General features: G+C 39.9%; 1 protein-coding gene across 2 annotated transcripts in view; it reads left to right on the top strand.

The window, feature by feature from the left end:
* The window catches only part of SERTAD2 (SERTA domain containing 2), a 154968-nt gene that overhangs the window by 50873 nt on the left and 76616 nt on the right, over window positions 1-27479 (top strand). Inside the window, exon 2 of one of the 2 annotated variants that reach the window (XM_034432444.2) lies at window positions 11964-12061. The exons of the other annotated variant lie outside the window; for it this stretch is intronic. The gene's annotated coding sequence lies outside the window, so the exon portion shown is untranslated. The remainder of the gene's footprint in view (window positions 1-11963; window positions 12062-27479) is intronic. 2 annotated transcript variants of the gene reach the window in all.

The raw sequence follows: 27479 nt of genomic DNA, 5'->3' as shown, positions 1-27479 counted from the left end.
TTAATATAGGATAGTTGTAGTATTTAGGGAGAGTGAACTTGAAATATTTTGCTGTTTTAGTTGTAGTTGCCTAGAACAGTATTTGGGACAGATGCCAACATCTGTCTGGCTATTAACATCTGCTAGTTGCATAGCTTGCATAGATTAATCCATTAACACTAGTGGATAAAGCTTTTAAGGAAGCTGATTAAAAGATGTTCCAAACCAGAGGACTATACTTCATCAAGTATATATACGTTGATTGCAATTATTGTATAAAGTCAGTTATATTTAATAATAAATAACTTTATTGTCATTGTACATGTATACACAGTATACCCATACAACGAAATTCACTTAACACTCAAAGACCAGGTCCAACACACATAACAATCCCCAAACCCCACCATCACCACAATTCTCCACCCCTAAACCACCCAAATATCCACACAACAGACCAAGTAATGCTGTCCAACAGCTCACTGATGGTGGCCCTTTAGTTCATTGTTGAGTGCAATTATAGCTCTGGGATAAAAACTATTCAGAAAACGTGTGGTCCGAGTTTTAATTGTTCTGTATCTTCTGCCAGAAGGCAACAGTCCAAAAAGATTGTAAGCAGGATGGGAAGAGTCTCTGAGAATATTATACAACTTTCTCAAACTTTCTCACTTTCTTGTATTGCCCCTAGCATATTGAAAATGAAGAGGAGGTAATGAAAAAAAAGCACACTGGCTTAACCCACATCGATTTATTAATTAAGATGTACTTAATTAAGATTTGCCTGCAGCAGGAGCCCTATAGCACCCTGGTAGCATTACAGTGCTTGCAACAATAAAATTTGTCATTTGATCTGCAGTTGCAAACACACAAAGGATAAATAACTTTTTGTTTGATTTTTGATATGCTTTTATCATGAATGCTGAAGTCCAGCATATTTTACGGTGATGTGAAAGTTAATATTAAATAAATCACCTATACTGACAATAAATATATTTAGTACAGCCATCTCCCCGACTCAGAAATGCTTTAAATAATATGACCAGTAACATTGGATACACTTTCACTTTCAGGCATTAGTTCTGATCTAATTCTGACATCCATGCTATTTGAATTTGAGCAGGAATCAGTCACTTTGGATTTTTTCTAGAAGAGTGTCCTACATATGTACTAATTTTGCAAAATGTACAAAGTCCAGCACTTCGTACAACAGTGTTTGAAAAGAAAAAGATATTCCTCATGTAAGATAGGGATTTGTAACTGGTTCCGTTTACCCCCGTATTTCCATTTTTGAAATCACACTTGATCCTTTAAAGGAAAAATTTGGATAATACGTTTCATATGTTTTAATTAGGGTAGCTATGGAGCTTCAGCAATGATGTAACAGTGATCCAGCAGTGAAGCTTCTATGAGTAGCTGTACATATTGTGGTAATTTAAGTAGAACATTGTGTTTCTTTTTGTAAGCATAGGTGCATACTCTGGTTTTTTGCTAATCATTTATTTGCTATCTCTAGGATCCCTTGCTAGTTGGCTAGTATGTCTGTAGTTCCCTTATAACTACGGTATGTTGTAGGTTTCTTCTCTGTGTTTATGGTTATGTTAGCTTCAAGTATAATTTCTAGAAAGTATTACTCTAACCCAGGGGTGGGTTCCAAATCCCATCGCTACCGGTTCGCTCGCACGCATGTGTGGTGCTTCTGCGCATGTGCAGAAGCTTCTGCGCATGCGCAGAAGTGTCCAGGCGGGTTGGCGGAGCCTCTTGCCACCGCTGCTACCAGTTTGCTGATCCGGTGCAAACTGGTAACAACTCACCACTGCTCTAACCAGTATTATTTTTAATAAAATAATATTCCTTGTCTTGCGCTGCTGGGAAAATATTTTTCTCCTTAACAGCACTTCTTTGGGATTCCCACATTCACTTGATGATAAATTTAGAACTAGTTGCTTTCCACCATCTTTTCCAGGAAAGAGAGAGGAAGAAAAACAGCAGGTGAAGAGAAATGTAAAATAGGTAAAATATTTCTATGTTGATTGTTTACCTGTTTTTTTTTTCTTCTCTCCCCTGTAAATTAGGGTGCTATCAAAGACTTGAAATTTGAGCTATATACATTATTGTTCAAATGGGTCAAATGGGGAGGGTTGAATCTAGACTATGTTGCCTTATAACTAAGCCTTGTTGTCTCCACTTGCCATTTAGATAAGACTGAACAACATACAGCCTTGAGATAACTTTCTGAGTTGTAACATACACATGGTGTTAAGATAACTGAGGTTAACAAATAGCATGTCAAAATTATCTCCTTGTCTGCTGCTCTACTGACTGAATTAACATCTGGAATTACCCCTTGTGAAATGATATTTATTATGTTGTATTATCTGACTTTCTGAGAGCATACATACAGTACTTTGTTCAAGACAGTGACACCTCTGCACCCCATAAAATTGTGTTTTTTCTTATGCATAGTCTGCTCCACAGCTACAAAAAAGTTCCCAAATAACCCTAAACTAAAATACAGTAGGAACTGCAGAGAATAATTAGCTGAAAGATGTATGATAAAGCAATAATACAAAGCATAAAAATAATTCCATAAATTTAGTCACTCACTCACTCATTCATTCATTCATTCTTAGACGTATATCTTGAGAAAAAATGAGACTATTATGGAAAAAATGTTAGAAACAACACAGAAAAGAAAAAAAAAACTTTATTTCAAGAATGTATATTACTGATTACAATTTCCAGAGAAATTTATTGCCAGTTTGGAAATGAGATTGTGTTAAGTGATCTGTTCATGATCATCTGTCAAATGTGAGAAATGAATGATCGAATAACTAAATAAATTAGGAAAAATTGTAAGAGGAATTTATGCTGGAATCATTTCACCTATCCAAAAAGGATAGCTGAAATTCCTTCTGATCTAATGGAGCAATTTGTTTGTGATGTGATTAAGTGAATAATCTGCTCTGTTAATTTACTTTTATAATAATTTACAATGGTCTTCTAAAAATGTACTGTTTTAGCCTGTTCCAACTTGTAATAGTCTTTCATTTAATAGAGAAAGGAATACATTCTTTGTCTCAGAGGGTGATTTACAGATAATCTAAGATCTTGGAAGTCACATCCTAGAGAAAGTGGAGAGTATACTTCAGAATTTATAATTATGTCTAGTGAACAAATGGCTGGTTTAATAGGGTCAGATTAGACCAAACATGCATACTCTTTTATTAATAATTACTTTGCTGTTTTATTTGTTTGTTGGAGATTTTTTGCTTCATCCCATTGCTTCTCTTTTTGCTAGTTATAACTTAGTATGTATATGCATTTTTATACAAAGAACATTTTAACAGTTTTATTACTTTCATTATATCCAGTATGAACTAAGTTAGTTGAGATTGACATAAGAATCAAAAGCAGAAGTGCTCTGTTAATTTGCAAAATTAATTTGTGATCACTTCCTCACATTTATTTTTTATATATTTTTGTTAATTTTTTAACAAAATAAAAGCCATAAGAAAAAATAAAGATAATAAAGAAAAAGTAATAATTTAAAAAATTAAATAGAAAAGGTAATTTAAAAAAGGAAAAGAAAAATTATTATGAAAGACTTGTGATTTTTTTGACAGTAATTATAAATGCATTTATATTTTACCATCTCTCTCTAAGGTTACATCATAATTACTTTCTTTACATAAGCTACCTTTTCTAATCTTCAAACCTATAAATCCTAATTTCATTTTTTTCTTTTTCTTTTTTCTTTTTAGCAAAAAGCCCATAAGGGGTTCTAGTCACTGATAAATGTAGTCGTTGATCTTTAACAAATTAATTTTGTCAACTCCGTGAGTCTATCATCTTCACCAACCATTCCTTCATTGTGGGTATTTCAAAAATCCATCCATTTTTGCCTATATAATAGCAGTAACCATATATGAAATAATATTTCATGGCTGTTTTCTAATTGACTGTCCATTAATCCCAGAATGAAAAGTTCTAGTTTCATTTGAATGTTGATCTTTAAAATTCATTGTATCATTATACATTTGAACCCAGAAATTTCTTTCTTACTTACAAGTCTACCAAGATAAAATGTCCTTTCATGTTTCCATACTTCCAATATAAATTTGAAGTACCTCTATACATTCTGAACAACTTTTCGGCAAGCAAATGCCATTTTATATACCATTTTATAAAAATTATATCTTAAACTAAAATATACATTTCAATTCTTTTCACTACATATTTCCCCACTGTTCCACCAGTATATTGTATGCAAAGTTCTAAGTCCAATTTTATCATAGTCTTTCACTTCTTTTTTTCATTTCCAGTTTCAATAAAAGCTTATACATGTTAGCAATTACATAAGCATTGTTTGTATATGGTTCAACTTTTCAAATTCTGTCTTCTGCTCAGTTCAAAATGTCCTATTATCTATCTTAAACTTTTCTCTCAACTGTACATTCAAAAATAATTATAAAGTACATCCCTCTGCAGCCAGTTGTTCTCTTGATTTAATATTATATCCTTCATATTCCTACTCCTCATATTTAATTTCTTAATGTAATATTAATTCTTTTAGTTTGCAGTCCTGTGCCATTATAGAACTAAACTTTACTAAGAGTGGTTGGAATTCTTGGAAATTGGGCAAAAGACTGAACCATTTGTCGACCTTTTATCAGCAGCCAGGTTCTACCTCATGTAATAGAGCAGGGGTGTCAAACTCAAGGCCTGGGGGCTGCCCTGGAAACAGTGAAGGACTGGCCCACAGTGCCTCGGCCAAGGAAAATGGAGCTCGGGAGGGCCGCATGCGGCCCTCCTGAGCTCCATTTTCCCTGGCAGAAGGTTGCAGGAGGCTGTTGCAGCCGAAAATGGAACTCGGGAGCCCGTTTTCTCTGGCAGAGCACTTGGGTCACCACAGGCGCCCTGACAGAAGTGATGTCGAGCTGGCCACGCCCACTCTGGCCATGCCCATTCTGCCTCCCCGAGGTCAAACACAACCCTGATGCGGCCCTCAATGAAATCGAGTTTGACACCCCTGTAATAGAGAGATGCAACATCTATTTACTTAATGAACTAAGGAATCATATTTTTGGCTGACAAAATATCTATGCAATATTATTAAAACATTTTACTGAAACCAAGAAACACTTAGGAAACACATGCTCATGGAAATAGAGACAGCTAGCATTTGTGCCAGTAAAAGAATTTCTGAACCTCCTTGACACAAATTGAAAAAAGAAGAGTTACAGCATAACACTGGAAACCAGCTCCATACTTTGAATGATCTCTACTACCAGCCATTGACAGATTTACGGAGAAATGCATAGAGCCAAAACTAAAGGTTGAACAGTATAATGTACTAGTTTTATCTTCTGAGATGATTACAGCCAAATATGGCTACAACCATTTTAAAATGGTATCTCCAAACCCAGTATCTGCCAAGAAGGGTGTTACTGCTACTATGTAGGCTGCAATTCTGTATCCCATTTCCCAGATAAGAACATGTTCTTTCTAAAATACATGAAAACAAAACAATAATTGTATGGATCTGTAACAGATTTCTCTAACATGGTGTCATTTCAATGTAGTGGTCTTCAACTCCCAGAATCCCTAGATAATTGACAATGACCCATTCCAGATTGCCCACTTGCCTTATATTGTATATCAACCTTTAGGTTCGCCCTAAATAGCAAGATGGGTAATATATAAATTTAATTTTAAAAAGCCATTCTTGATTTTTGCAGACTCCAATAAGAAGTCAGCAGTGTAGAATTGGCTACTGCAACTTGCAAATATTTGAACCAATTAAAATACAAGTTACCAGTCAGGAGGCCAGTTCTTTTAAAAGACCCGCGAGACTTTTAATATTTAGAAATTGGTATTTATTCTACATGTTTGATTCAGTACTTTTTGTACAGAAGGAGCAGCAATGCAACTGTATAGCATTGCTGGCTTCTTTTTGGGAAACAATTTCTTTTTCCTCTGCAAGCTGCTGGTTCAGGCCTTGGACTAGCACAGCCTTCCCCAGCCTGGCACTTTCCAGATTTAAGGAGACTGCAACTGGCTAGGAATGCTGGGATTTGCAGTCCTTAATATCTTTGGAGTGTGTGTGTGCCAAGTTGAGAAAAACCGAGCTTGTTTGTCATTTGCAGGGGCCAATTGGGATGGCTGATGGCCATGAAAACACACTTGATTCTTTTCAAATACACAAGATGAGGTATGCTGTCTCAATAAATTCTGCAGTGTTTTTCATCTATTAATAGCAAACCATTTATTTTGGCAATGGGTAGTTTTTAAGCGACTAAGAGCAGAGCCAAATTGACTGGCTGCTGTGGAAACTGAAGATCTCTTGTTTCTCCAAAGAATAGTGCGAGACACGAATAGAAGGCCTACAGACTCCCCTGTGCCACCTCCAGCCCCATCCATCATCATCTGACTTTAATTTTGAGTTGAATTAACCACATCCTAGAAATGAGGATAAGTTCAGATCTTTGCTTATATAATGGAAATTGTTTCCTCCAACTTTGGGAACTTTCAGTTCTTTTAAAGCAGCTGGGAGGGGGAATACCATAGTTGCTAGGTGGGCTAGATATGAAGCAATTAGAAAACTGGATCTATAGGACCACAGACTACTGTCTTACAACTCCCCAAGAAGGGAAACCCAGAGGTTGCCTGGATTTCTTAAGCATCAAGGGAAAAGAACTGTAAGAAGTATGAACTTCTGTCCAAATACATATACCTTGAATATTACACAAACATAATGAGGTGAGAACACTTCTGTTCTTTCTCTATGTCCGTGATGGTGAACCTATGGCATGCGTGCCGGAAGTGGCACACAGGGCTGTCTCTCCGGGCACACCAGCCATTGCCTGTTGCTCTTCTGGATTCTGGCGCACACATGAGTGCTGGCCAGCTGATCTTCACATGTGTGCGAGTGCTGGAAACCGGAAGAGTAGCTCTCTGGCGAGCATGTATGCGCCGGGAAGCTGAGCTTCCAGTTTCCACTGCACGCATGCGCGCCGGCCAGCTGTACTTTGCACATGCATGTGCACGCTGGAAAACATATGCGCCAGAGAACTGCTCTTCCAGTTTCTGGCGCACCCGCCCCCGCGCGCGTGCACACTCCCATTTCGGCACTCGGTGCCGAAAAGGTTCGCCAACACTGCTCTATGTCTTTCATTCCCTGGAACTAATGGATCAGTGTAGCTTTAAATGCTTTCACCAATCCCTTTTCTCCCAGATGGTGCTGATTAAGTTGATCCTAATGATTTAATTAATTTATTGATAGCCACCATCTTTCTGCTCATGGGACACTTAGGATGACCTGCTACATTCAGGAGGGCAACTCCTCTCTTTGGAGGCCCATCCAATCCAAAACTGGTTTAAAGATTAAACCAGAGCAGAACTTTGAAATTGAACAGAACCGGAGCATATCTTTGTGGGATCACCTGTAGAGGAATTTAGCTCTGGCCTTGAGAAAGAGGTGGGAGAGAGGAAACAGTTGCTCAATTCTGGGAAAGTAGAGATTGTGAGAAAGAGATTCAGACTAACTGCTTTGACTTTATTGTCCTTCAAAAGGGGCAGTAAAAGTTTTGGGCACCCGTTCGAGATGCTACTAAACAATAAATCAGCATTCCTAGGATCCCTGCAGTGTCTGTTTCTTGACCTGGCCTACTCAAAGGGCTGCCATAACCTGAACAGTTGTACTGGAGGCCACTCATTCCCATTATAATAAGCTAATTATTAAATTATAAAGGTTTCTCCAGGATGTGCAATTTTTATGTACATTTTTGCCCACTTTAATGTACATTTATGTACATTTTTGCCCACTTTAATGTACATTTATGTACATTTTTGCCCATTTTCCCTTGTGATGCTAGAGAAAAATGAAGGAAAGAGGAATTGACATGTTGATGTCCTACTCTAATTTATCTTTTCCTTGGATTGTGGTTTGAGAAATCTGTTTTTAACATTGCACTTGAAAAGGTTTGGCAGAGTGCTGATTGATATAAGGCCAATCCAACAATAAAAAAAATCCCATCTCTTCTTCCGTGACCCACCTCTTCAAGTTTAAACAAAAGTTTAAACTCCTCTAAGCTCCTCTATCCTGGTCCTGTTAGACCTCTCAGCGGCCTTTGATACCATCGACCATGGTATCATGTTGCACCGGTTGGCGGGGTTGGGGGTGGGAGGCACCGTTCTGCGGTGGTTCTCCTCCTACCTCTCTGACCGGTCGCAATCTGTGTTGACAGGGGGGCAGCGGTCGACCCCGAGGCACCTTGCTTGTGGGGTGCCACAAGGGTCGGTCCTCTCGCCCCTTCTGTTCAACATTTATGTAAAGCCGCTGGGTGAGATCATCCGTGGCTTTGGGGTGGAGTTCCATCAGTACGCTGATGACACCCAGCTGTATATCTCCACCCCAGGCCACCCCAATGATGCCCTTGAAGTGATGTCCCAGTGCCTGGAGGCCGTGCGGGCCTGGATGGGGAGAAACAGGCTCCGACTCAACCCCTCCAAGACCGAGTGGCTGTGGCTTCCGGCGTCCCGATATAGCCAGCTGATGTCATCGCTGGCTATTGGGGGTGAATCACTCGCCCCCACGGAAAGGGCTCGTAACTTGGGCGTCCTCCTGGATGCACGTCTGTCTTTGGAAGATCATTTGACGGCCGTGGCCAGGGGGGCTTTCTATCAGGTTCGCCTGATACGCCAGTTGCGCCCCTTTCTAGATCGGGACTCCCTATGCACAGTCACTCAGGCACTCGTCACTTCCCGCCTGGACTACTGCAATGCTCTCTACATGGGGCTCCCCCTGGGGTGCACCCAGAGGCTCCAGCTGGTCCAGAACGCGGCCGCACGGGGGATTATGGGGGCGACGAGGCGCTCCCATGTGACACCTCTCCTGCGCGAGCTGCACTGGCTCCCGGTGGTCTTCCGGGTGCGCTTCAAGGTGTTGGTGACCACCTTTAAAGCGCTCCATGGCTTAGGGCCGGGGTACTTATGAGACCGCCTTCTGCCACCAATAGTCTCTCACCAGCCAGTGCGCTCACACAGAGTGGGCCTCCTCAGGGTGCCGTCCGCCAGACAATGTCGGCTGGCGACCCCCAGGGGGAGAGCCTTCTCTGTGGTGGCGCCCACCCTCTGGAACAACCTCCCCCCAGAGTTACGTACAATAACAGACCTCCGGATTTTTCGTCGGGCCCTGAAAACCCATTTATTTCAACTAGCTGGGCTGGCTTGAGTCAAATTTTAAACTGATTTTAAATTGGAATTGTTTTAATTACGGCCAAAAGATTTAATTATTTTAATCAGTTTTTAGATTTTGTATGTTTTATATGTATGTCTTGTTTTTATTTTGGCTGTTCACCGCCCTGAGTCCTATATTGAAGAAGGGCGGTATAGAAATTTAAACAAATAAATAAATAAATAAATTCAATAAACAAATTTTTAACATTTCTGTTGCTAAGCAAGACAGATGTTAAGTGAGTTTTGCCCCATTTTGTGACCTTTCTTCCCACAGTTATTAAGTGAATCACTGCAGTGGTTAAGTTAGTGACACGGCTGTTAAGTGAACTTGGCTTCCCCATTGACTTTGCTTGTCAGAGGTTTGCAAAAGTGACCCCTAGACCAGGGGTGAAATGCTCCCGGTTTGGACCGGATCGCACGATGGCGGTGGGTGGTTCGGAGAATCGGTAGCAAAAATCCCTGTGCCCCCCCCCATGCCCAGCTAAGCCGCACGATCATCAGAGGCTTTTTTTTTTTACTTTTAAAAGCATTTTTTCTACAACCTCTTCCGCCGAAAAAATGCTTTTAAAAGTAAAAAAAAAAAGCCTCTGACGATCCCAGCTGAGTTGCCTGATTGGCAGAGAGGCTTTTCAAAGCATTTTTTTGCAACCTCTTCGGCTGAAGAGGTTGTAGAAAAAATGCTTTGAAAAGTTAAAAAAAAAAAGTTAGCCACGCCCACCCAGTCACATTACCCCACCAAGCCACGTCCACAGAACTGGTTACATTTCACCCCTGCCCTAGACATCCAACCATCATAAATACATGCCAGTTGCCAAGCATCCAAATGTTGATCACATGACCATGGTAATGCTGAAATGGTTGTAAGTGTGAAAAACGGTCATAAGTCACTTTTTTCAGTGCCATTGTAACTTCAAACAATTACTAAACACATGGTTGTAAATTGAGGTCTGTGTGTATATGCTGTATGTTCTCTTATGTTTTCAGAGCAATGGATATCCATTCAGGGGGATGTTCAATAAGGTTTGCTACTAGGTAAATAGAACGGCAGCTTTTGTGTGATGAGAAACAAACTGTATCTTACAAATATTTATTTATTTGTTCAACTTTATTTGTTCAACTTGTATGCCGCCTTTCTCCGAAGACTCAAGGCGGCTTACAATGCATTTAAAAAACCATATATAAAACATTAAAAGTTAAACCATTAAAAACAATTAAAACCCATTCACACCATTCATGGCCAGATCTCTCCAGATCGCAACAGTGAGATCAACGGCCCCAGGCCTGACGGAAGAGCCAGGTCTTCACTGCTTTTCGGAAAGCCAATAATAACAGAGAAGGCCCTCCCCCGCGGGCCCGCCAGCCGGCATTGTTTAGCTGACGGGACCCTGAGGAGACCAACCCTGTGGGATCTTACCGGTCGCTGGGAGCTATGCGGTAGAAGGCGGTCTCGAAGATACCCTGGCCCTGGGCCATGTAGGGCTTTAAAGGTAATAACCAACACCTTGAATTGTGACCGGAGACCAATAGGGAGCCAGTGCAGCTCACGGAGAATTGGTGTAATGTGGGTGTACCTAGGTGCACCCACGACAGCTCGCGCGGCTGCGTTCTGGACCAACTGTAGTCTCCGAACACTTTTCAAGGGTAGCCCCATGTAGAGCGCATTGCAATAATCTAACTGTGAGGTGACAAGGGCATGAGTGACTGTGAGGAGAGCCTCCTGATCCAGGTAGGGTCGCAATTGGTGCACCAGGCGAACCTGTGCAAAGGTCCCCCTAGCCACAGCTGACAGATGTTGCTCTAATCTTAGCTGTGAGTCTAGGAGGATACCCAAATTGCAAGCCCGTTCTGAGGGGGACAATTTCTCCCCCCCCCAGAACCAAGGATGGACAATCAACATAGTCTTTAGGAGGCAATACCCACAGCCACTCGGTCTTGTCTGGGTTAAGTCTGAGTCTGTTGACTCCCATCCAGACCCTCACGGCCTCCAGGCACCGGCACATCACATCCACCGCCTCATTGAATTGACACGGGGTAGAGATATATAGCTGGGGATCCTCAGCGTATTGCTGATACCTAGGGGTCGACCTCTGTCCTCCTACCAACACTGACTGTGACCGACCAGAGAGATAGGAGGAGAACCACGGTAACACAGTGCCTCCCACTCCCAACTCCCTTAGTTGTCCCAGAAGGATACCATGGTCAATGGTATTGAAAGCCGCTGAGAGGTCAAGTAGCACCAAGATGGAGGAATACAAAAATGTGATGGGATACTTCCCCCACTCCTGAGCCTCCTGTTCCATATTGGCCATGCAAAGTGAACCAAATGCTGCTTTAACTCAGTAATTAAGAGTGCCAGTGTGGTGTGGTTGTTAAGATATTGGACTTGGAATGGAGAAATACAATTTCTGGTCCACCCTAAGCCATGGAAGCTTACAAGTGACTTTAGGTTAGTTTCTGTCTAACCAATTTACGTCACATAGTTGTAATTGTGAGAGGGAAATAGGAGGAGGCAACCATAAGTATTCCTCTTTGAATCACAAAGATGCCAAAAGGTAGGGTATAAATGTAATCAGTTAATCATCCTGTTCGACAATGGAGTAATTTTCTATTTGTTCCTTTGATTTGTATGTAGAGATCATGTGAGTTTAGAAACTTATACATACAGTATATAAAAACAAGTAATATGTAGCTCAGGAAAACCACTCATGTATTCTGTTCTGTTCTATGCTTCCTTTTTTTTGAACCAGTTTGCAGTCTATGAAAACAGCCCTCTTATCCCATACCCACTAAGTTTACTCAGGAGCCTTTGATGAGGAGCTTTGTCAAAGACTTTTTGAAAATCCAGGTATGTATTATGAACATTTATTTATTAATTCATTCAATTCCTATATCCTTCTAGCTCCTATCTTACAATTTCAAAGCTATAAAACGAACACACCTCTGGGCTATTAGTCTGAGCTCTGAGCTTGGCAATTTGGTTGCAAACGTTTCATCACCATTTGAGGAGACATCGTCAGTGCTCTTTGAATTGTGCTTGTCTGTCCGAGCACTGACAGCCCAGTTACCAACCCGAGCTACTAATATTCAAGTACATTTCAAACACAGCTGTCCATTTTCTGATTGATTCTCAAAAGGTTCTGGTGAGATGGATTTACCTTTGGGATAATGTTTTTCTTCAGCAACGTTTGTTCCTCTGTATGCTTAGTTTTGTTTTGTTTTGTTTATATTTTTTTTGTAATGATTATCATTTCTATCAATTACCCTGGAGCAGATATGAATCTGAATTTCCTGGATTTCTCCTAAGTCATTTTTAAAAAATGGTGTCACACTGGGTATCTTCCAGTCTTTGGTTACTAAGTCTGATTTGAGGCCAAGATATATACCTTTGCTAAAAGATCAACAATTTCAGTGAAGGCCTTTTAAGATGTCATCAGGACCTGTGTAGTCCCTCAAGATGTTCTTCTGTTTCCTCAGTTTGCTTTAGTTTTTCCAATTCACTCTAAAATAAAGTTCAGTACTGTACAAGCTCAAGTATCTGTCCAGTATCTTATGCAGTGAAAGCAAACACCAAAAATTTCTTCAGTTTCTCTGCAATCTGTACAAACTTCCTTCACTCCTTTGTTGTCCTTTGCTTCCTTGAGTGTTTTTTTGTCTATATTTTTAGGTGCTCTTAATGCTTTTGCCATATATTCCTCAAATTATTTTGTATTCCATATTATTAATTTATACTTTTTACCAGTGTTTCTGCTTCTCTGTGTTCTCCTTAGAGCAGGCTTCCGATTTCCTGAAAGAAGTCTTAAGTTTTTATAGCTTCCTGGATGTGATTAGAAAGCTATGGTGCCCTCTTTCTTCCTGGGCTTGGCTGAACCTTTCTTACATTGTGGAATATTTTCTATTTGAGTTTCCATTATTGTGATATTAAATTATCATGGGCATTAGTAAGAGATCTGGCCTTTTTTCTTTCTCTCTCTCTTTTTTAAACCAGTTCCTTCATTTTAAAAAAGTTTTCCCTTTCGTTGTTAAAAAAAGACTATGCTGGATCCTGCTTGTAGTTTCCCAGCACATGTACAGTATAGTTTCACAACTTTTCTCTTTTGCATCAGATTATGGTTATTACTTAGGATTAAACCTAGGGTGATTTCCTGTCTGGTTAGTTCACAGAAACAGGTTCTAAGAAATGGTTGTTTGTGACTGGCCTTGTTCACGAGAGCAGATATTCTGTGAATAGGCAAGGCTCTATTAAATAACCATTTGTAACAGCACATATACCTGGTTTGTAAAATTCTGGATGGGCCAGTTATCCGCAGTGGGTGGGCATTCTGATCATTACATGTGGAAGTTTTTCTTGTTCAAGATTCCTGCTACTTTATCTTACCAACTTTCCATTTTTCTCCTTCGTCCTTCAGTCAGTATGCCCACTGATCATATACAATTATATATCCCCCTAAAAGTTTCTTAAACTGTTGATACCCCATTTAATATGCCTTGATATATAGTTGTGGCACCTTTTTGATTACAAAAGAACCAACACTAAGAAAGTGTATATTGCTATGATAGCAATGAGTTTGGGAGTTATGGACGCTTGCATAATTTAAGATTTTTTTCAGTAGTTTTGTTGGTGTGAGTACCAAAAGGCTTTACACCAGACAGAAGGAAGTTAATATTGGCAATATACTGATGATATGTTTTTGTGGGAGGCAAAATGTTTTAAGAAGCAGAGGTGATGGGCAGAGAAATTCATATTTCTTTTCCTTCTCTTTACTAATCAAGGGAATGGTGAAAGTGAGGCCTGTATCAGTTTGGGAGGTTGGAATGCAGGAATTCTGTGACACTGACTTTCCCAAGAAATCTTTGAAGAACTAGAATCTGATGGATTACTAGTTTTATGTTCAAGGGTGTGTGTGTGTGTGTGTGAGTGTGTAGATGTGTTGTGCATGTATGTTTGTGTGTTATATTAACATCATCTTAAGAACTGCCAAATGGCACCTAGACCAACACACATATCCTCCAACACATTTCTTGTCACATACCAGATTTCTTGCCCTATTTAGGTTTACTTTTTTTTTTGTTTTCTAATTTAAAACATTAGAAGTTACCATGTTCTAAAGCAGAGCATCAACTGCAAGCACAACTCGTATTCTAGGTAGGGATCTGGGCTGCACATAATACCCAGAAGCATCCTTAAAAAAATTAATTAAAACAATGAATGGCTGAGGCCCAGGGCTTTATTTGACTTGTAGGTTTTTTTTTAAAAAAAATGTATTTTGTGAGAATGCTTATAATGTACTCGCAAAATGTCAAATGTGTTCACTGGCTCCAAATTGTTGAGGAATTAGTAGTGAAACTGGAACATTAAATAAGAATCTGACATTTGAAAAAAGAGCCTCGAAAATAGAATGTTTCTATTTTCGCTTGACGTGTTTTAGAACTTGCATTGTTTTAGAAAGTTACACTGTTTTCTTTCACCATTTTGCTTAAATGCATAATGTGTGAGTAGGCAGAACACACACACACACAATTTTCAATGTTCCCCCTCAGAAATATCACCTAGCTCTAATATTTCTTGTAGTTCATTTTTAGCTAATCCTACCTTTAGAGAACAGAACTATTCTATTTTTATTTACTGGGGGAAACTCTTCTTTTAAATCATTCTCTAGTCTACCTTTTTGTAGAAATTTACTCTTAAGCGATGTTATAACGTTTTTTAACCAGTTTCCATTTGCTTTGTTGCTACAGTAGTCAGAAGGGAACTGTATTCTTGTGAAAACATTTTCACCTTCATATTATCTGAGTTGTTTGACAAACATGTTAAAGCATGCATGCTTGTTTAGTCAGATCTGGACACAGTCAGAGCAGCAGACTGATCCGTAGGCTACAAGGAGCTACAGTACTTTGATTGGCATGCTGCCCACCATTGCAGTTCCAAAGGAGAATTAAATGAGAAACAATTAAGTCTCATAGAGCACTTTAAATATGAACCTTTTTGTAGGTGTCTCTATTTAAATACATGTGTTTATGAGGTGTGCATTTGAAAGCAGCTGTGGTAATTTAAAGTAGATGCTTCTTCTGATTTCAAAATATAATCTAGGGCCAAACTAAGATTTTTGCCTAAACGTCAGCTTGCCCTTTCTTGTCTGCTAGCAAACTTGTAAATAGTGTGGTGTACAAGTAGTCTTTGACTTACGGCTGGTCATTTAATAACTGTTCGCAGTCACAATGCCCTTGTAACGAGTGCTTTACAGAAGTAAAGGGCTTCCTGATATTGTAAAATGTTGTATGCCCCCACCTCATCATATGACCGCATTTTGGGCGCTTGGCAATCTTTTCACATTTACAACTGCAAAGTGTTAGTTAGTTCTGGTCCCACCTTATCCAGAGAAGCCAGCTGGGTGACTTTGGGCCAGTCACTGTCTCTCAACCCAACCCACCTCACAGGGTTGTTGTTTTGGGGAAAATCAGAAGAGGAATGTGTGTTGGATATGTTCGCCACCTTGAGTTATTTATAAAAATAATAAAGGTGGCATATTAATTAATTAATTAATTAATTAATGTTGCCTACAATGGAAACAAAATGCTGAAGCTGCTAAGTCTTTGGTATTTTCAACAGGGAGCTTCTTATGTTTTTCTACTAAAAATAATCATATGTAATTCTTGTGATCTACTGCCTGGAGAATCCAGAAAAATCTGCATTATCAAATGGAACAAAATTTAATTTGAAAATTGAATAACATTAAAGGAAGGGAAACATTTAAGCCTCTCCATCTTTATTTTGCATGCTTAGGCTTCTACATATGAATTTGGCTACCAACCAATTTTATTCTGAACAAAGCCAAATAATTTGCTCTGCATGATTAGCATCTGCAAAACCCTGTTTTGCACATGGATGTGCAAAAATCACATCCTTTCAAGCCAAAAGCTGCCCTTGGTCTTTATGTGCCATGTTAACTAAAATAGGACAGCTTTGACAAAAAATATATTAAATATAATTGCAATCATTAAATATGACTAATATTATTATTCCAGGTATGGTTAATAATTCCCTTATTTTGCTACATTAGGAGGAAGAAAGGAAGGGGTAAGTTTGAGATAGCATTTTCTCCAAATCAGTAAGGGAATAAAAATGCCCTAATATTTGTGTATAGGGTACATATAAAACATTATGTACCATTGAACAGAACTGACATTAAGCTGTGCCCATAACTGTCTTCTGCATCTGGATTCCTCAGATATTCAATTAGGAGCTTCTCATACATGTTGGCGTTACTCTCTGTATTGGCAAGGTGTGCTAGAGGCAAGCCCTTGCACCAGTTCTCATGGCTTTACTGTAGACCCTTTCCACCTTCCTTTCCTCTATTCTTATTTTGTGTCCTAAGACTATTTCAGACAGCTGGAGCTGTTGAGGACCCAGAAAATCACCATAGAAACTACTAGACTCCAACGGCATAATCTTAATAGATGATCTACTATTTCATCTGTTTTGCAAATATCTTTTTTTCCCCATTTGTTTAGACAAATGCTAATTATGTCTTTCCTAGATTAGATTTTAAAATATAGATGATTTTATAATTGATTTAATCAAGTAGTATAGCTAATCATACTGACAGTCTACATATTTAATGCTATATCTGAATGTAGAATTGGCTACTATACGCATCTCATTCATGACATCGGTAGATATTTAAAAATGGAATGCAAGGACATATTTTTCCTCTTGACTTTCTGTTTCCACCAGAAATGTTAGACTTCATTAGTCCTACCCAAGATGGCCAGTGATAAAGGATTGGGGTATCAATCCTTTAGAGAAAACAGTTGTCTGTTTTATACTGACTACTGGATATCTATTCCATGTTGGGATCAGGACAGGGGTGGTATTCACTTACCTTCGCTACCAGTTTGCAAATGTGAGCACGCAAATGTGAGTGCACCATCTCCGCGCATGTGCAGGGCCTTCTGTGCATGCACAGAACATCAAAAACAGGACGTGATGATGTCTGGGCAGTGGGCGGAGTCTCCCACAGCTGCCGCTCCCGGTTCACCCGAACCGGATAGATCCGGCTAAATACCACCACTGGATCAGGATGATATCCTTTAATGATTAGCCTATATCCCATTAGTTTGTTTTCTGGTACCCAGCCATGCAGTAGCTTGATAAGAGGGTATGAGCAGGATTTTCTGAATCAAGGACAGAAAAATTTAGAAGGGCTATATAAATCATATATAGATTTCTCTATATCAGTATATCAGTCTCTTCCTTTCTCTCTCCACCCCGATGATACATTACTTATTGACAGTGAGTTTCTGATTTTTCTTGAATTAATGTTAATACAACACACTCTCTGAAGGTCACTAGCTGACATAAGGAAGCAAATGGTAGATCGCCATGTACAAAGAATGGACTCCTTTGCATGTAACCAATTTCTGACTGGTTCTTCTCTTCAATTCAGATTGCATCCTTTCTATTGATGGAGCTTCCAATGCTTCATTTGCCTGGTTGTGGGAAGATCTGAGGAATGTTATCAGAATAGTTTGCATTAGCTTGCTGTCTTTTTTTGTCATTCAACATAACATTAGTGCTACATCTCTTATTGTAATTTACATGTCAAGGTTATAGAGAAGCAGGGGTGGGTTCTACTTACCTTTACTACCAGTTCACAATGGGGCCGCGCATGCGCTCTTCTGCACATGTGCAGAAGCATTTTGATGACGTCGGGGTCGGTGGGCGGAGCTTCCCGCCAGTTTTATTACCGGTTCTATAGAACCAGTGCGAACTGGGGGCAACCCACCACTGTAGAGAAGGTAAAAATGGATGGATGTTCATGTACGTAGCTGCCTTTGGCTTGCTGGAGGAAAGGCAGAATAATTCCATTTAAGAAAATACACAAAACTTGTCTATGTTTCTTGATATGTTATTTCCATTTCTACTTTTCCCACCCCCTGCAAACCTTCCATAGTAGAATTGTTTTCAGGAAATTATAATTCAGTAAGAAGAAAAATCATTAGGATAAAGAAGATCATCATCTTTGGGAACTTTAAAATCATGTTGTGTCTCTGGGGCAGCATGTTATAAGATGCAAAGCAGCTGTCAGCAAATAACATAAAGACTAATTGCTTCATTCAAGCCACCCACCCACAACATTGTGTAAACAAATTTCACTTAGTGGGCATGCAAATGTGCTATATATTTTATCTGGGCAAATGAACAATGGGGAGAAGACAGTTAATGAAAGGAACTATTAGGCATCTATAGTAGTTTTTTTGTGTTTAAGGTAAATTACAGTACATTTAATCTGGGCCTCAGGCTGGTCTCTGAAGAGACCCATCTGAAGACCCATCTCTTCAGAGTTTGCCATGGATTATTTTATCTCCTTCTGGACAATGTGTACATTGCCTGTTCTCACTGAAAAAGAGGCCTTAAAAGCAGTGGTGGGTTTCACATTTTTTTACTACCGGTTCTGTGCGTGTGGCTTGGTGGGCATGGCATGGCATGGCTTGGTGGGCGTGACTTGGTGGGCATGGCAGGGGAAGAATACTGCAAAATCCCCATTTCCTCCTGATCAGCTGTGACTTGGGAGGCAGAGAATAGATGGGGGCGGGGCCAGTCAAAATTTTTACTACAGGTTCTCCAAACTACTCAAAATATCTGCTACTGGTTCTTCAGAACTGGTCAGAACCTGCTGAAACCCACCTCTGCTTAAAAGTCAATCTTTTAGGGGGGGAAAAATCATTTCTGTGGTTTTTCCAAACAAATTCCAGTTCGATCAAATATTCTTCCTATATCATTCCATTCATATATCACTCTGCGTCCTAATGGTATCATCAGCTTTAACAAATCATCTCAGCTTCCTCAAAATAGATGGTTATTTTGTGATTGTGTCCAGTTCACTGGGGGGGGGCATCTCCGTTTGTTTCCTTATGTGTGGAAATAAGGTGAAGTCTCTAGAAAAGTGGTTCTAATGATAAAAATGATGGGTGAGAATGAGATGGAACAAATATATGGCCTGAAAGAGACACAGAAAAATGGCATAGGGTGCATGCTTTTAGCCAGACTGAAAATAAAGCACAAGGTTCCAGGAATTTCTATTTGTGAGATGCCTCTGTTTGCATTTTCCTGAACCTTGTGGTGTAGCTTGCTTTTGTAAGTTAGGAAGACATACCATTTTGGTAGGTATTTTATTATTTCCTGCTGCTCTTATTCTAAAGGAGAGACCATTGTAGAAACATCCTATTTTCCATTTAAGGGATTAGAGTACAGGTAATCCTCAATTTACAACCACAGTTGAGCCCAAAATTTCCATTGCTAAGTGAAGCAGTTGTTAAGTGAGTGGTGCCTCATTTTACGACTTTTATGTCACAGTTGTTAAGCAAATCACTGCAGCTGTTAAGTGAATCATGCAGTCATTAAGTGAACATTGACTTGGCCTGTCAGATGGTTACAAATAGGGATCACATGACCCCGGGACCGTGTGACTGTCATAAATACTTGCCAGTTTTCAAGCACCCAAATTTTGATAACATAACCATGGGGATGCTGCACAATTGTAAGTGAGAAAACTAGTCATAGGTCATTTTTTTCCAGTGTTGTTGTAATTTTGAATGGCCACTAGACAAATGGTTGTAAATCGAGGATTACCTGTACAACACATTTTGGATATCTTTCTTATGCAGACTTTGTGCAGACATGATGCACAATGATCTTGTATATGGAAAAATGGAAAAAAAACAGCAGTGGGCTGTATTTCTATTTATTCTTCAGTATTCTTGCTAAGAATGTTACATTCTGAAAATGTGAAATATCTCAGAATAACAGGAGTTGGAAGGAAAGTCTTCTAGTCTAACCCCCTGCTTAGGCAAGAAACCCTATACCATTTCAAACAAATGGTTATCCAATCTTTTCTTAAAAACTTCCAGCGTTGGAGCATTCACAACTTCTGGAGGCAAGTTGTGCCACTGATTAATTGTTCTAACTTTCTCCTTAGTTCTAGGTTGCTTCTCTCCTTGATTAGTTTCTACCCATTGCTTCTTGTCCTGCCCTCAGGTGCTGTGGAGAATAGCTTGACTCCCTCTTCTTTGTGGCAGCCCCTAAGATATTAGAACACTGCTATCATGTCACCCCTAGTCCTTCTTTTCATCAAACTAGACATACCCAATTCCAGCAACTGTTTTTTATATGTTTTATAAAATCCAATCCCCTAATCATCTTTGCTGTTCTCTGCACTCTCAACATCTTTTTTTACATCATGGCAACCAAAGCTGGATGCGGTATTCCAAGTGTGGCCTAAGCAAGGCATTATAAAGTGGTATTAACATTTCACGTGATCTTGATTCTATCCTTCTGTTAATGCAACTGTGTTGGCTTGTTTGGCAGCTTCAGCACCCTACTGGCTCATATTTAAACGATTGTCCACTAGGACATGGATATTTCCATGTAACAACTAGGAGTTGAGCTCATTTCAAGAGAGATTTCACTTCTGTGGGAAGAGGGCTTGGGAGAATAAGATGAGAAAACAGGGTAGGGGGGCTGGAAAGTCAGGTTGTGGATGGGCCGTTCGGTAGATGTACTGAGGAAACAGAATGCTATTTTTAACTGTGTTTTTGTTATTATTATTGGATTTTCCAAGATATAAAATGAGGATAACCAAAGCACCAGTAGTGGATGGTCTGCCTAGGCCAGTGTTTCTCAACCTTGGAAGCTTGAAGATGGGTGGACTTCAACTCCCAGAATCCCCCAGCCAGCAACACTGGCTGGGGGATTCTGGGAGTTGAAGTCCACCCATCTTCAAGCTACCAAGGTTGAGAAACACTGGCCTAGGCTTTGTGGGGGACTATTTCTAACTTAGAGTTAGTGAGGAGAAGAGGTTGTCAACATGAGTATAAAACCAACGTATTTGAAATTATTGTTCAATAGAAAATGGAAAAGCTTAAATTCCTTCCATTCCCCACTAATCCTGTCAGAGCTGAAGAAGCTTCTTGGCTGAGAAGCAAAACGTCTTCAAAAGGAAAAACAAAACAAAAAACAAAAAAGGCCAGTTGCCTTCTGAAAAAGCACCTTTGGGACAACCATGACCTGGATGACTGAGAATCTCTACAGACTTAAATTCTTAAGCAAGTAATCTTTACAAATCTTTATTTAAAAAAAATGTTGAGAAATTGCCAGCATTTTTTTTCTTAGGAACAATGTGTGAATTATGGGATCTGATAAAAGACAAGGTGTCAACAATAAGAGCAGAAGAGATGCTGGTCTGAGTCTTACTTTGGTTCTTAAGGCATGGGATTTTCAAGGAAAACTGCATTGTGCAAAGGAGAAGAGAAGGAGAGGCTACAGATACTCCCACTTTCCTTTTCTTGATTTCTTCCAGTCATTCTTGTTCAACAGCCTCTAAGAATGTTGTCAACAGCCATTCTAGGCGATGAAGACGCACATACACCCACAGTCTTATTTTTGGCCTTTGTCTTGATACATTGCCATTGGACTAAATATCCTGTTTCTGTCCCATCTAAATCCCAAGGCAGACTTGTTTAAGAAGAGATACTATGGTGGTGAAGAGAAAGAGTGAAAGATGAGTGTCAGAAGAGGATGCTCAAGTTCTCACCTCATGAGGAACATTGCTAACTTTGCACTGAAGTCCTGCAGCTATAGAGTGACAGAATTTAAATGTTAAAATAGCTGCTTAGGAGTCTCCTGTGAGAGGAGACAGACCCACAATACTGGTTTACATGAACTTAGTTGTTAGGATATCCATCGCAAGTAAACATTCATAATGTGCTTTGATTCAGTGATCAGTTGTGGGAAGAAGTTTATAACGTCCTCTCTGGAATATCGAGAAAAGTAATTATGAATTTTATGAAATGTTGTTTTACAATTATGCAGGTTTTCTAATACATGCTTATTGTTATTTATCTTTTTTCCTCCCTTAAAGGACCTTTGGTGCATATATCTTAGCTATGTATTTCCACATTATATTTGTAACAGTTCTGAAAAGTACCCAATGAGCTCCATGGCTAAGTGAGCATTTCAAACTAAATTTCTCTAACCTCAATCCAGCTCTGATTATTAAATCATGCTAGCATTTGCACTTAGGGAATAGAGTGAATTGGTTTTCAGTTAGTGACTCAAACAGAGGCAGAAAAAGTGGTAGTATTGGAGGGTTTTTTTTTTTTTTTTGAAAACTTCAGAGATTTTTAAAAAAAGAAATAAATACAGCTATCTTCTGTTGAGCTCATTTACTGCAAGTGTAGGTGCATAAAGTTTCCAGTTTATTTAGCTTTTCTGATTAAAGAGTTGTATAAATGTATGCATGTAAAATAAGTTGTTGTCTTTTGTATAAACACCCCTAACTAGGTTTTACATGTTTTACTCTGCAGGCCTTGTCACACAATTTAAGAGTTTTCTGTCTCAACAGGAGCATTTTGTTCATTCCATTCATCCATGGCTGTAAATACTAAAAGAGTTTTCCATAAAAATAAAAATAAAAGCCCTGCTGGAAGCCTCAAAGTATTAGAGAGTGAGTATAAAGCAAAGCAGGGTTTACGGAGATCAATTTTTGAAGAATCTCTTAATTGGATGGTGGGCATTGCATTAGGGAAGATTATCAAAGCTAGGTGCTATCCTCCAGATGTGCAAACTGGACTGGACTTCATTGCCATTCTTGGCAGCGGCTTTGCTTGATTGGGGACATTGGGAGTTTGAAGTTGGGGAACTCTGCATTAGGGACCAGGGAGAAGAGAGATAATCTCAACAATAGCTGTTTTTGCTACCCGCCCTTTAAGGTCCCAACAAATGACTTATCCATTGGGAAATCTAAACAAAAGAAAAACTGAAACATTAGAATGCAGTATATAAGAACTCAGTTTTGTTGATATTATTCTGCACCTATTCAAATATATGGATTAGGATCTCTATCTCCGCTGATTTTCTTGCATTGATCCAAGATTTACAGTTGAGTTGTGGAACTTCCTCTTCTTCAGTGGTTTTGTTACCAAGAATGTTCAAGCTTTTTGTGGTCCTCTCTTCAATAATGTTCAGTTTTAAAATGTGCTGAATAGGCAAACACGTAACACGATTATTTTTCTATACAGTACATGCCATCCTTCAGTTTCATAGCAATCTGTAAGCCAGGATGGCAATAGCCTCACAGCTCATTTTTATTCTTCTCTGCATTCTTTTTCACTGATTTAAAATCATGGCAGAGTTGTCACTGGGAGAGGAAAATGGGTTTCAGAACTTTCAGTCCTCTATGCATTTACCCAAGATTAAGCTGCATTGGGTATAATAAATCTTACTTCTGAGTAAGCATGCATAGATATAATGAATCCTTGTTTCATTATATTGCAACATTTCACAAGTGCTGGTATACTACAATGTATTTGAATTCTGCAACAGTGTGCAGAGAAGGAGGTTGAAACACACCCTTTTTTGGACCCTGAAATAATTAAATCAGGCACAGAGAGAAAACAGCTGTTGAATACAAAGATATCACAATAAGTGATGGACTGCTTCAACTTTTGTCTACAAAACATGCATAGCAGTGTATGTCATTTGGGTATACACATGCTTACATATGACTACTCTCCAAATAATACCCCCCCCTCAAATTACAGGTAGTCAATCCCATAGCCAACAAGGCTATCAGGATTTAGCCCTGCCATTTCTCTACTTGCAATCTCTTTCACTGGAAATAAGTCTAGAAAGACACATGCTGTTAGATTCTTTGGGTTGAGTCCAGTTGGGTCCTCTAGAGCAGGGGTCTCCAACCTTGGCAACTTTATGACTTGTGGACTTCAACTCTCAGAATTCCTCAGCCAGCATGCTGTAGAGAGTCAGAGAGACAAAGAAAAAGCAGAGGAAGGGCCAACTTTTTGAAGGGACCTTAGTTGAGCTGTATTTCTTGACAGATAAATGATCTGTAGATCTGTGGAAGTGGGAGGGAGGTTGCAGAGATGGTGGGAATATTTTATAATAATACTAATTAACGAGAAAATCCTGGTTTTGCAGGTCTTTTCTTTTTGCCTCCTCCTGCTGATGATCCTTATCTGAGCCCTGATTATCTCTTGCTTCTTCCCCATCTTGGGCCTCTTGACCTCTTACCTCAACTCTCTTTAATCTTCTCAAAATGCTGTTGTAAAAGACAGGGAGGGAGAGAGAGAGACAGACAGAGGGAAGCTGTTTCCTGCAGCTTTGGGTACAAATTATCTTCTCTTTTCTAAATACCTTTCACTCCTTCTCTTTTTTCATTTGGTGGGCTTCCATATTTTGGGGCTTCTTGGTGACCAACCTTCTTTGATACTGCTTCCTTATGTAACTGCAAAATAATCTTTTAGCTAAGGAATGAGATTGTCATGCAATCCTTAAAGAAATTGAGGGGTTGGAGTAAGAGTTTCAGATATTGTAAATCTGTGAGGGCTTTATTAACAGTAATTTCTCATGTGTGGAACTAGAATGCTTTCAGACAGTTTAGCAGAAAAGGCAGGGAAGCTGTTCCAAGGAGTTGCGTGTCTTCTAACCATGGTATGTACCCTGGCTGTACCTTTTTTTGTGCTGGGTTTCCTTTATCTCGTTTCCAGCCATGAATGAGATAACCTTACCCATTGATTGATTTGATTTCCATCCCTTCAGAACTCAAGGGAGTGCGTATAGTGCTCTCTGTTCCTATTTTTCTGCACCTATCAGTACTGAAGTAGCACTTTCTCCCTTCCAACATTGGCTAAGGACAGCCTGAAAGTAGGCTTTAAAAAAACCCTTTAGGCTCTTTCAGGAAAGGGAGGAAGGTACATGCCCCTCTTCGAGGGACATGAGCACTTAAGAAGCATGAAAGAAAGAAAAGGAAAGGAAAGAAGGAAGGAAGGAAGGAAGGAAGGAAGGAAGGAAGGAAGGAAGGAAGGAAGGAAGGATAAGAATTGGAAATGGGAGATAGTCAATGTCATGTGGAAGGGGTTTCTCTGACTCAAAGATGGGTGAGCACTTCAGCACAGCAGTGAGGAAAGGACCCAGTCATAGCATCTAACATTTGCATTTTTAAGTCACACTACATCCATGATTTGCCCACTCATCTACAGTTTCTATATATCACTTCTCAGGAATTGTAGAATTGGTGGAACAACCATATACCCAACTCTTAGTATTTTCCTCTACAATTCATTGCTTAGCAGAAGGATGCTTAGTTTCCATTAGCTGAAAAGGGTTATAGATGGGGAGGAACAGGCTCAAACTCAACCCTTCCAAGACAGAGTGGCTGTGGCTCCCGGCATCCCGATATAGTCAGTTGACTCCATCACTGACTATTGGGGGCGAGTCTTTGGCCCCCACTGAAAGGGCTCGCAATCTGGGAGTCCTCCTGGATATGCAGCTGTCCTTGGAGGAACATCTGACGGCTGTAACCAGGGGGACCTTTTGTCAAGTTCGCCTGATTCGCCAGTTGTGGCCCTTTCTTGATCGGGATTCCTTGTGCACAGTCACTCACGCCCTCGTCACCTCTCGCCTTGACTACTGCAACGCTCTCTACATGGGTCTTCCCTTGAAGAGCACCCGGAGGCTCCAACTGGTCCAGAATGCAGCAACGCGGGTAGTGATGGAGCAACATGGCGCTCCCATGTAACACCGCTCCTGCGCGAGCTGCACTGGCTCCCGGTGGTCTTCCGGGTGCGCTTCAAGGTGTTGGTCATCACCTTTAAAGCGCTTCATGGCATAGGGCCTAGCTATCTGCGAGACCGCCTGCTGCTACTGACGACCTCCCATCGACCCGTGCGCTCCCACAGAGAGGACCTCCTCAGGGTGCCATCAGCCAAACAATGTAGGCTGGTGACCCCCAGGGGGAGGGCCTTCTCTGTGGGGGTTCCTACCCTCTGGAATCAGTTGCCCCCTGAGATAAGGAGAATCCATGACCTCAGTGCCTTCCGTCGTGCCCTTAAAACCCATCTTTTCCAGCAAGCCGGGCTGGCTTAAGAAGAAATTTTTAAAAATTTTTAAATTCTTTTAATCGGTTTGTGATTTCTTAACTTCTGGGCCAAATTTATATATATTTTAACTGTTTTTAATATTTGTATTCTATGTTCTTATTTTGGCTGTACACCGCCCTGAGTCCTCAGGGAGAAGGGCGGTATATAAATTGGAAATTAAATTAAATTAAATTAAATAGGGGATTGCAGAATTGCCTGTCTCCAAAGCAGAAATGAATCTTCAGTCAGAGAAGATGGTCTGCTTCTCAGGTGCCCCTTTTTTTGCAATGGCAGCAACAGACTCCATTATCACTATTCTGCCATTAAGGGTGCCCCCATTGTGGAAGCGAGTATTACTAAGGTACAGACATTGGGTTTATATAAGTTTCAAAATGTTTTCTTTGCCCTACACTACACTCCCCCAAATCAGGGAAAAGAGCCAACTTAGTTAATATTTCTCCAGTATAAAATGAGAGGACTACATCAGGGAGTTGGAATCTTACATTCAACCCAAACCAGATTTTATTTTCTCTCATTGATGCTTTGCATATAGAAAGCAAAGGAACTTTGACTTCCTCTTTGCATGCAAAAAAAACTACTGGTAGTAAGTGCCTCTTTTTTTTCCAATAGGCTTTTGTTGCTTTCCTAGAAAAAGAGTTTGTGTGTTTAAATGCATCACTAATGGTTGATGCGTCTGATGGTTGGGCTTTCTATTGATTACAAACTGCAATAACTATAACAAGCAAATTTAGTTTGGTAAATTGAATATGAATTTGGGCAAACTCTGGGAGACAGTGGAGAACGGGGGTTTGCTATGGTCCATGGAGTTGCAAAGAGTCGGACACAACTTACCAACTAAACAACAAGCTCATTTATAGATAACATAGGAACTTCATAAGAAATTTACCCTGTTCATCTAAACCAGAGGCCTTCAAACTTGGCAACTTTAAGACCTGTGGACTTCAACTCCCAGAATTCTCCAGCCAACTATGCTGGCTGGAGAATTCTGGGAATTGAAGTCCACAAGTCTTAAAGCGGCCAAGTTTGAGGACCCCTTAGCTAAACAAATGAAAGGTTTTGAAGTTTTACAGGTTTTGAAGGTTTATGAAAGGTTTACATAAAACTATGCTAAAATTTCTCACATTGCATCAATGCCTTACTTTTCTTTTACCAGTGAAAGCAGTACAATTCTATATATTAAGACTGTTCAGAAAACATTAGTGTTCAAGAGCTGTTTCCTATAGCAAACATGCATAAGGTGGAATAACATTGTTAGACGCATATTTTGGAAATCTGGTGTAGTCAGATATTCCAAACCTGTTGTACACAAA

This window comes from Pantherophis guttatus, chromosome 1 (genome assembly GCF_059756535.1).
Source record: "Pantherophis guttatus breed Tessera chromosome 1, ASM5975653v1, whole genome shotgun sequence".
NCBI lineage: Eukaryota > Metazoa > Chordata > Lepidosauria > Squamata > Colubridae > Pantherophis > Pantherophis guttatus.
This window is presented reverse-complemented; position numbering and strand designations above follow the sequence as displayed.